At 44.2% G+C, this 11,404-nt stretch overlaps 1 protein-coding gene across 2 annotated transcripts in view; it reads right to left on the reverse strand.

The window, feature by feature from the left end:
- The window catches only part of LOC135050967 (uncharacterized), a 182,986-nt gene extending 172,178 nt beyond the window's left edge, over window positions 1-10,808 (reverse strand). For both annotated transcript variants that reach the window (XM_063957193.1, XM_063957192.1), the window contains exon 1: window positions 10,744-10,808. The gene's annotated coding sequence lies outside the window, so the exon portion shown is untranslated. The remainder of the gene's footprint in view (window positions 1-10,743) is intronic.
- Window positions 10,809-11,404: the final 596 nt, after the last annotated feature.

Below are 11,404 nucleotides of genomic sequence, written 5' to 3' on the forward strand. Positions count from 1 at the left end.
GGTGCCACAAGGGATCCGCAGCACCCAATTACAGAGCACATATGCACATAATCAAAACAGGAAAACAGTGACTTACAGTTGAAGACAATATAGGACAAGAACAGACTAACTAAGCAAAACTACACCAGTAGATGACATAGAGATAAGTTTCAAGGTGGCCAAAAAACTGCAGGATTTGGGCAGTTGAGGATTATTAAAGTAAGAAAAGGATAAGCACATGAGGGAAGAGGGCCCTACTCATGAGAGCTTACATTCTAAAGGGGAGGGGCAGACAGACAGGGGTGACACAGATGGGGTAGACCGAGCATGAGACAGAGGATTAGGATGAGATATGGTTGGGTTTGGTAAAGAAGTGGGTCGTAAGAGCCCCTTTGAAGTTCTGTAGGGAGGTGGAGAGTCTGAAAGGGAGAGGTAAAGAATTCAAGAGAAAGGGAGCAGCACGTGAAAAATCTTGGAGATAGGAGTGGGAGGAAGTAATCAGAAGACAGGAGAGTCGGCGTGCATTAGCAGAGCGAAGAGGATAGGTGGGAGAGTAAAGGGAAATAAGGTCAGAGATGTAAGTGGGAGAGGTGTGGGTGAGTGCTTTGTAAGTGAGTGTGAGAAGTTTGAATTGGATTCTGAAAGGGAAGGGAAGCCAATGAAGGGCTTGTAGGAGAGGGGAGGTGGATGGAGTGCGTTTGGTGAGGAAGATGAGCCGGACTGTAGCATTGAGGATAGATTGAAGTGGAGTGGTACTTGTCATGGAGGCCAGTTAGGAGATTACAGTAATCCAGTCTGGAAATAATCAGTTAGTGAATAATGGTCTTGGTGGCATCCTGGGTGAGAAAAGGTCTGATCCTGGAAATGTTTTTGAGATGAAAATGACAGGTTTGTGAGAGGTGCTGAATGTGTGGTTTGAAGGAGAGGTAGGAGTCAAGGAGTACGCCAAGACAGCGTACTTGGGGCTAGAGGAGATAGTCGTGCCGTCAATGGATAATGAGATTGTGGGAGGTGAGGTTGTGCGGGAGGGTGGGAAGATGATCAGCTCGGTCTTAGACATGTTGAGTTTAAGAAAGCGCTGGGACATCCAGGAAGAGATAGCAGAGAGACAGTTGGAGGTACGAGTGAGGAGAGCCAGGGAGAGATCAAGGGAGGAAAGGTAGATTTGAGTGTCATCAGCATAGAGGTGATATTGGAAGGTAAAAGAACTAATGAGTTCACCTAAAGAGGATGTATAGAGAGAGAAAAGGAGAGGACCAAGAACAGAGCCTTGGGGGACACCAACAGTTAGTGGAAGTGTGGGGGGGAGGTAGTGTCATGAGAGAAGACAGAGAAGGAACGATCAGAGAGGTAGGAGGACAGCCAGGAGAGGGCAGTATCACGCAGACCAAGAGAGTGAAGGATTTGCAGAAGGAGAGGATGGTTCACTGTGTCAAAAGCAGCAGAGAGGTCAAGAAAAACAAGCAGAGAGTAGTGGCCCTTAGATTTGGCTACATGGAGGTCATTGCAGACTTTTGTGAGGGCAGTTTCAGTAGAGTGAAGAGAATGGAAACCGGACTGGAATGGGTCAAGCAGTGAGTGAGAGGAAAGAAAGGCAGTGAGGCGATTATAGACAATACGCTCAAGGAGTTTGGAGGCAAAAGGGAGGAGAGAGATAGGTCGATAGCTGGAGAGAGTGTTTGGATCAAGGGTAGGTTTTTTTAAGAATAGGAGAGAAAAGAGCATGCTTGAAGGTAGAGGGGACAGTGCCTGATGAGAGGGAGAGATTGAGAAGGTGGGCAAGATGGGAAAAGGCAGAAGGAGAGAGGTAGCAGAGGAGGTGGGAGGGGATAGGGTCAGGTGGGGAGGTGGTGGTGGTGGGGGGGAACAGATGAGGGCCATGACTTCCTCACCAGATACATAGGAGAAAGATGTCCGAGTTGGGGAGAGGGAAGGGGAGGGGTGGCAAGGGATGGGTGGTGGTTGGTTGCTGGTCTGGTGGGATGTGATGTCCTGACGTATGGAGTAAATTTGGATGTGAAATAAGTGGCAAAGTCAAGAGCAGACAATGAGGAAGGGAGAGGAGGTGGTGGTGGGCAGGGGAGGGAGTTAACAGTGGCAAAGAGGCGCCGGGGGATGGTAGACTGGGTAGAGATGAGAATTTTGAAGTATGATAATAGCCACAAAGTAGAGTATAAAACAATGATCAACAGATAAGGTCCATAAGATCCCATTGTCATTGTTTGGACCTGTTTTCCTGATGAATTTTGACTGTATATTGTCATCTCTGTTGTCATATTGTTCTTCTAATATACATATTGCTGCAATAATACAAGTTTTAAAAAAAACTAACATTTTTGAGCATTTGTTTCTATTGCTATTCAGTATTCCATGAGTACTGCTAATGTATTACTACTCATTATTTTAATGCAGTTCACACTTAACCTGCTGTGAATGAAACCTACCCTAGGTAATGCACTATAGGCTTCTGGGCAGCTGGCCCGGCATTTTCTATGGAACACAAAAGCAAGAAACCCATTGGGGAAATAAGGCTTGCCAAGAAGCATAGTTACTTGCTCTTTCATGCTTTGCTCCTCATCAGACCTCAAAGGAGATAGAAAAATGTCTAGTCCTGAAATAGTATAAAGGTCTAGGCTGGAAAGGCTTTATTTTGGATGAGAGTGCTCTGTGCTGTCTTCTCTATTGCACCGCCAGGAACATCACAGCCTGCCCTACAACCCAGCCAGTCGTAATGGGCTACTGCGCTTGCGGGGCTTACCCATGCGTCATCGCTTCACCCAGTCCTCCAAAGCACATGGAGAATGGAGGACATGCCCCTGAGTGTCTCCTAAACAGAGATTATAAGACAATACTGCTGTATCACCACTATTCGCTCCAATATATACTCCACTGCCACCACTGTATGTATATGTGTGAGTGCTACCGAACACCACTTACATTAACCCAACTTGTTTGCGGCTGTATCTGTTGCACCTGTCATATTCCTGCACTGTATACTGCTGTGGCTCATTCTTGTTTGAATTCTGTTTATGTATTTTATGTTGTATTTCTGTTAGCATTCCAGGTTTTCTCATGTACTTGTTTAGGGTACTGTTGCAAGCTGCCTTTGGTGAATCTGTGCAACTGCAGCCTGTCTCCTGTATGTGTGGCCTGTGCAGTCTCACCTCTCAGATAATTAGGCCATTATGTGGTGAGTCTGTGTAATTACAGCCTGTCTCCTGTATGTGTGGCGTGTGCAGTCTCACCTGTCAGATAATTAGGCCATTACCTTGTATCTGGCTTCCAGCCATCCTGATTGGGGCATGCTTCCTTTATTCCCCAGCCTGCCCTTCATCTGATGTCGGTGATAGCTACATGTTCCTGTTTGTACCTGTGTCCGGGGCCCTGTCCTATGGTGGAATCTTGAACCTGTGCAATTGGCTGTATTGTACTACTTGTGATGTATAGTTGGAATCCTGTGTACCCTGTCCTGACAGAATCCTGAATTCATTACCCGTCACCTGAGTTCCTGCTTCAGTGAGCATCTGTCAGCTCGTATGAGATCCTGTCTGCCTGTGTTGAAACCGTGACCCAGAGACCTTGCCAGATTGATTACCTGACCAGAACCAGCTAGCCTTGTACTCAGGTTTTTGTGGCGTTTCCACACAGACACTGCTTGCCTGCATTTCTGTATTATAACACCGTTGAGCATTGTTGCTTTCACAGTTTATTAAGTCACTTATAACATCTTTGAGCATTGTTGCTTTCACAGTTTATTAAGTTGCTTATTACATCTTATGCATTGTTGCATTGACAATCACTCATATATTCAGAGTCATAGCTTTCAAAACGCTGTGCCTTGGTTCCTATGTTGGGATTTCGGCGGCCGCGCCGCACATAATCTATTTGTTGTCCTTTATGTATTCTCTCCCATTGGTAGTCACGTTAGTTTTAGTTAGCTTCCCCCTTATTCACTCGCAGTCTCAGTTGGTGCCTTGTTACCTCATAAGACCTGGGGGCATCGGAGTCTGGGCAGACATAATTCGTCCATTCAAACGTGACTGCTATAGGAGACTAGCTCTGCAGGCACCCAACCGACCACTGGTGGGAGTAACGGAGTCAGTGGTTAGAGTAGGCATTGCTGAGGTCATTCATAACTAGCCACAGCTTCTCTCGTGAGTACTGGAACTCCCCAGTTGTCACCCACTCTCCTGAGTTCCAGGTACTCAGTTCGTAACACTTAGGGCCTTATTCAGTATCAGTCACTACTGAAATCTAATTGCATTTGCCTAATTTTAAGGCTAGTGCACACATGCAGGGCCCGTTCTGCCCGTGTCGGGCAATGCAATCGCATCGCTGTGATGCGAATGCCTCTGCTGGATTGACATGCAGAGGTGTTCATGGGGCAGTCAGGGGCAGTGACGTGCTGCTGTGGAGGTGTGTCAATGGAAACATGGGCGGGTCCGGCCTGTTTTCAGGGCAGCCGCTTGATGTCACCCATGGCTGCGGTGAGCAAAAACATGGTGCCGGTGTGCCTGCCTTTGCAGCCAGGCTTTTTACATGAGCTGTACAAATTTATTGTATAGCCACTGTGGATGTTTCACATTTACAAGAAGATTCCATTACAGAATTGTAGCAGGGACACCCAGGGACCCCAAGCATTGCGGAAGGCACAGATCCAGAGGAATCCTGGGCCTGTCCGCCACTGCAGCAGGACCTGACATGGCCATCGAGCACGCTGCAGGCCTGAACCAGCAAGGATTCAGGCTCCCCCAATCATGGTGTGGCTATTTGAAAAAGGTGCAAAAAGCAAGCCAATCAGGACTTGCCTTGGCACCAATCCAAGATTGTCTTGGCAAGCAAATAGCGGCAAGATGCATTATCACCCCATCACCTGGAAGTGGCGTATATTAGCTGGTGCAAGGCATCAGGACTCAGTTTGGCCGCATTATACATTATACTGTATACATATATGCATACAGTATAATGTAGATTGGTCTCTAATTGATTAAGATTTCTATAAATCTATGAAGATTGTTCCTTATACATCTTAACAATTACATCATAAATTATGCCACCTCCTTTATTTTTATCCAGCCTAGGCTTAGCGCTGTTTTGATACATATATTCCATTGTGGCCTTGGGCACATTTTGGCTTGTGGAGGTACAACTAGTGTAAATAAATGATCAGTTAAACAGTCCCATTGGTATCACAAAGTCACAGATATGTAAACTGTATATTAAGTGCAACGGTGACAGTGGTGCAAGGCATTGACAAGTATAAGGATTGAGTTATTGTAATTAAAATGAAGTACTAGGAGCACACAAGCCAGCATTATCTGCTTCATCATTGTCTATCTGACATGTCCCAATTGCTCTATGAAGGCATTTACCTTGGTGTTACATGCCACTCTTACTGATACTTTCCCACTCTTATTCCCTGATTAAACACACTTCTACACCTCCTCTCTTCAGTGTCCCTACAAGAAACCACAAATGCACCTGCCACTGAATTTGAAGACAGCTCATTCCTGATCATCCTTGCATGTGCTGTCCTGATAACCGTATGCTGGTGAAAACTGTTAATCTGGCCAGACATCAAAAGATTATATCCGTTTGATTACTCCCAAATATAGGGGGGGAAATTAGTTGTTCCATCTAGTTAGTATAATCAAGCTTGCTAGTTGAATATTATTTGTTCCAGTGTAGGGGGAAAGTTGGACACTCCCCCCCCCCCCCCCCCCCCCCCCCCAAAGGAAGCTCTTGAGGTCAAAAGTAGGTGGACAATAAATTATTTTTAAACAAAGGATTTTCCTTTTTCATTTTTGTACCCAGGAGAGAGAGGGCCTGAATTCTGTTAGTACCCAGAAAGAGATGTAGGCCATCTTCCACCAGACTTCCCTGGTGCCAACTGGCCCAGGGCTGGTTTGTAACCATGGTGGGTTTTTTTTTTGTCTGTTTCCAGCAGCCCAGTATGGATAAGCCCTTTGCTGGTTACCCTGATTTCAGGGGGGACTTTGGTTGGTTTTCTCCCTGATTTGGGAGAACCAACACTGGACTTTAAGCACCAGAGCTGTTCAAAAAGTTGCGGGACCTTCATGCATTTTTATTTCAATTATTTGTTTTCTGTTTTTAACACGCAGAAGTAGGCAGGCAGTGTCCGCCTACTTCTATGACATCACAAAATCATTCAGTTAGAGATAAGTTGGTTGGTCTGATAAAAAAGGTTGTTAGATGTTGGAGTGAAGCTCATGATCATTTAGTTGTAAAGACAAACAAAAGTCGGATAGTTGGTTAGTTGAATGAAACTTGATTATATAAGTGCCCAGCTTTACAGTGGTCCATGGCAATTAAGGCACCGGGGGAGGGGGATGTACCAATTGTTGGACCTTGGAGAGAGATAAAGTGGATAAGTTGCCCAAAGCAACCAATAAGCGTCTGTCATTTAAAAAGCTGTGGGACAGATTTATCAAAGCTAGGAGAATGATAAAGTGGAGAGAGACTTGGGGGGTCATTCCAACCCGATCGCACGCTGCAGTTTTTCGCAGCGGTGCGATCGGGTCTGAACTGCGCATGCACCACGACCGAAATGTGCAGGCGCGTCGCTGCCTGGTGATGGGAGACGCCGGGCAGCGTGAGACCTTATGTGATTGACAGCAAGAAGGCATTTCTGGGTGGCAACTGACCATTTTCTGGGAGTGCCGTGGAAAACGCAGGTGTGTCTAGGCGTTTGCAGGGCGGGTGTCTAACGTCAATTCTGGGACCGGACAGGCTGAAGTGATCACAGCGGCTGAGTAAGTTCAGGGCTACCTAGAAACTGCACAAAAACTTTTTGCACAGCTCCCCTGCACAAGCGATCGCACACTTGCTATGCTAAAATACACTCCCCCATAGGCGGCGACTATCTGATTGCACGGCTGCAAAAAATAGCTAGCGAGCGATCAACTCGGAATGACCCCCTAAGTACCAACCAATCAGCTCCTAACTGCCATATTACAGGATATTTGAAAAATTAGTACTTTCTTTCTCTCTCTCTCTCTCTCTCTCTCTCTCTCTCTACTTTGTCTCTCTCCAAAATTTGATACATATGCCCCTGTGCTAGATAAATGAAAGTTAGATTTGCACAACTTCTCCACTTTATATCTCTCCAGGCTTGATACAATTCCCCCAGGTGAGCCAGCGCTAATGGCAGCTAATAGCACATAAGTTAGTTTGTGTAATACAATAATACATTTATGCAAACTAGACATTTACATTCATTTATGCATTGAATCTGGGTGAATTCAGCAAAAAGCTAAGCAGAAAACAGATATTTATCTGCCTCCTGAAACAGGTTATGTTATATGTTTCTCAGCACTTTGCTGAAGCTATGCTTTTTAGGTTGCTCACTGATATGGAATGAATTTATAAAGCCGGTTATCTTACTGATATTTTCCCACTCTCATTCCCTAATTAAACACACTTCTACACCTCCGCTCTTCCTGCTTCATGTACTATACACTGCTAGTAATATACCAGGGCATGCATGATTTTTTATTTATTAAATAGGTCTGTCCTTTATCAGTAAAACTGTGATATAAAGATTTGACTTATTTTTCCTTAGGTGAAAACCAATACTGAAGCACAATGCAGATGCACACCGTGTGTTAAATGTGATCAACAGGGACCAAATGACATCTGTCTCACTTAACTATGTAATTTCAAAACCACTGAGGGCTCTTCATTAGTTACTATAGTGAGACAATTCCGGGGTAATTAGCTGGGTAGAGGGCCTAATGACGCAGTGTTTTTGGTGGTGATTTAAACAGGGTCTACTTTACTTTTAGCAATCAGCATTAAATGAAAAACAATAAACAGCCTAGCCCTCACTCAGGACCCCATTCAGTATCAGTCTGCAACAAAACTGCAACTGCTTGCAATCGCATGCTGGGGACCACCCGGGACAGGGCAAGGCCGCATAGCATGCTAATTGCCGCCAGCGATGCGAGCGCAATTCAAATGCGATTGCATCGCTGTCCCCACAAAGTGAGACACTGGACTGTTTGGCTTGCCACAGTCCCTCTTGGACTTTACAGGCAGCCTGACTGACTTTCCCAACCTCACTGGGCTGGATATACAATTGTCTGCCCCAGTCCCAACTGGACTGGTTTCACTCGACAGCCATTAGGTGTGGTCACACCTCCTTTTTCTTCTCTGTGTGGGCAGATCCCTCCTGCCACACACAGGATCCATGGTTCACTACTGCCATCTATGCTCATATTGCCACAATAAGCAAGTGCTACACAGAGGTTGCTTTCACCTTTAGCCAAAGGTCAAGAAAAGCCTTCTTATATCTCTGTACCATACATATTATATCATGATACAGCTATACTGTAGGAAACATTATGGTAAACATACAAAGTAGCATAAATTAAAACGACCCAGAAATATCTACATGCATGATTATTATTACAAATACATTTTAAACCAATATGTCATAAATACAGATGTGTCGTCATAAACCACACCTCAATACGCCATGCAGTGCGAGACTCCTGGCGAGAGTGAGCCACACAGAGCAGTGTAACACAGCAGCTTTTTCTTTACATTTTCATTTTACACAACTCAATCTGTACCACAGAAGCCGGGCTGTGACTCCAACCACACAGGAATTATGTATAAAGTCACAGATGAAGCAAAATGGAACTTGGCTTTAAAGAAAAAAAAGTAGTGGTCTCTGCATTATAGCACTTTGTATACAGATTCAGACTCATTGGCACACAGATGTAAATGTGTTGCATATAAAATTAATAAGTGCAGTCTTGTTAAGCCAGGGGTTTACCAACCACACAATGCCGTATCTATAATGGGTGCAGTGTGGGCCCCGGGGTCCAGGGAGGCCACCCCGCATAAACTGCACCCATTTGTTTAATACTTACCACTCTGGAGTCCCCTGTCGGAGCCATCCCTTCTCAGCAGCGCAATAGAGTCCAAACACTAGGAGGAACAAACTCTTTTACGCCTGCTAAAAACTCTGGAAATGTGGCGTGGTGGCTATTTTTCAGGAGTTTCGCGCATGCGCATTAGGAAAATCTTCAGGAAAATGGCCGCTGTGCCGTGTCCCCGGAGATTTCTGCATGCACAATAGAGTCTGTGCTCAGACTCTATTGCCGCTGCAGAGAAGAATGGCACCCTCGGGGGACTCCGTAGAGGTATTAAAACCTTGTGCATTGGTCAAAGAGGAGGGGGCCCCGATGCAGAAGGTTGTACACGGGCCTCCCCCTTTCTTAAAACGCCTCTGCAACCATGGTCCTCAAGGCACACTAACAGTCCAGGTTTTAAGGATAGCCATACTTGAGAACAGGTGACTTATTTAGTACCTCAATTATTTTGAATGAACTATCTGTGCTCAAGCATGGATATCACTAAACCCTGGACTGCTAGTGTGCTTCGAGGACCAAGCAGTTTTGTTGTATCTGATTGTCTAATTTGTGCAACTAACACACGCATTTGAGCAAAATAGACGCTCAGTGCAAGCCGAGTCACGTGGGACCTAGCACGCCGAGAAGGGCTGATTGTGCTACTTTGGTAATAAAAACTCTACATGAGCTCTTACTGATGACAAAGTTTCAGTATGTAAAGACACCTGGATAAATAGGAGTACATACTATATAATAAAAGGCAGCCTCTGCTCCTTCCCTCTATGGGGGGGGGGGGGGGGATTGAAGCGTCGTGCCCGATGGAGCAATTTAAGTGTTGCTCTGTTCAGCTGTGCACAACTGCCAGTGCTGACATTACCGTTATGCGGTTCCGTCATTTTGGCGGGCTGGTAAGTAGTTCACACATATGTACTAAAAGCGACACTTCATTCTTTACGAGGAAATATTCAATTTGTTTCCTACATCAGTTATCAAGAAACATGGCTGCAACGTAAAATATTACATAAACATCTCTGTATAAGTCATCTTTAATATTATTGGAGAAATGTTTTCCCTATTTTGCCGATAAATGGGAAAATATATATGCACAATTTAAAGAAAGAACCTACATCAAAGCTTCTCAAACATTTCCTGATGATAAAAAAAATGGGCATTCCATTTATTCTTTTTTTTTACTTTATAGAAGTTTCCACTATTACAACAAATGAGAAGGACAAGGCAAGTAACCAAATATTATCCATGCCGTCATTTCATATGATAAATGGCATAAGCATAATTAAGTAGCAACCATGTCTTGGAAAAAAAACAACTCTATACACTGTCACAGTTAAAACGCAGATGATTTAGGCACAGGCAATATAATGTCAGATGGTTAGGTACAGAAAACTAAATACAATGAGTCGGGTGCTAATAGTGCAGTGGGCAAATATTAGGTAAATAGTTAAATTAATGAGTAGACAATTAGTTGGCTGCCTTCACACTGTGGACCTGGAAATCCACCAAAAACATACAAAGACAAAAATATGAATATATTTTTTGTGCGCCTTCATTATATTCATATTTTTTTTTCAGTACAGACAATATAATGTCACATGGTTTAGGTACAGGCAATATAATTTTAACATATTTTAAATCGAACTATTAAGAAACAGAAATGTGCAATATTCACAAGCCACCCGCCCATACACAGCTTGATTCTAAAAACTACTTCCAGTGCGGTAAAACACTAGACACAAGAAAAAAACTAAAATAAAATGTAATATTAAAAACATGAGTACCTCTGCGCTGTATACTAGCACTTCTTTGTAAATCTATAAAAGTTACTCATCATTTATACTGTCTATACCTGACTAGGAGGCTTACTTACAAGGTGCTGTGTCTGTAGAAGCTGTTATAGGAGCAGGTGCCAGAGCCAAAACAACTGCTCTGTTCTCTCCTCTCTGATCAAAGACTTCCTCACAGCTCCACCCCCCAGAGATGTTGTGACATGGTGGTTACCCTGTGAGACTCTTTCCAACTGATTACAGAGTATGAAATAGTAATGTATAGCTCTCCCATCATTACCTTCATTCCTAGTGTACCTGTATCTATCTATCTATCTATCTATCTATCTATCTATCTATCTATCTATCTATCTATCTATCTATCTATCTATCTATCTATCCATACAAAGTAGAACAATATGGCAAATATCTTCACTGTTATTTAAATTTGTAATATGCATTTTAAAGATTGTGTTACCTTGATAGATTTCCCAAGCCGGTTATACTCTTAAAAGACATTTCTATACAGTGACTGACACAATCACACTTACTCTGAAAGGACTAGCAGTGCACTGGTGTCCCTGAATTTCTGACTAACCCCAAACCTCCCTCCCTCCCCACAGCCTAACCTTCCCTCTTCCGCAACTTTACCCTAACCCCCCGGGGGGGGCAGCTAAATCTAGCCTCCCCTTACCCATCCCTAAACCTAACCCACCGGCTGTTGTAATGGTCAGGATGCCGGATGTTGGGTTACCTGCGTCAGTA

Source organism: Pseudophryne corroboree, chromosome 2 (assembly GCF_028390025.1).
Source record: "Pseudophryne corroboree isolate aPseCor3 chromosome 2, aPseCor3.hap2, whole genome shotgun sequence".
Taxonomy (NCBI): Eukaryota; Metazoa; Chordata; class Amphibia; order Anura; family Myobatrachidae; genus Pseudophryne; species Pseudophryne corroboree.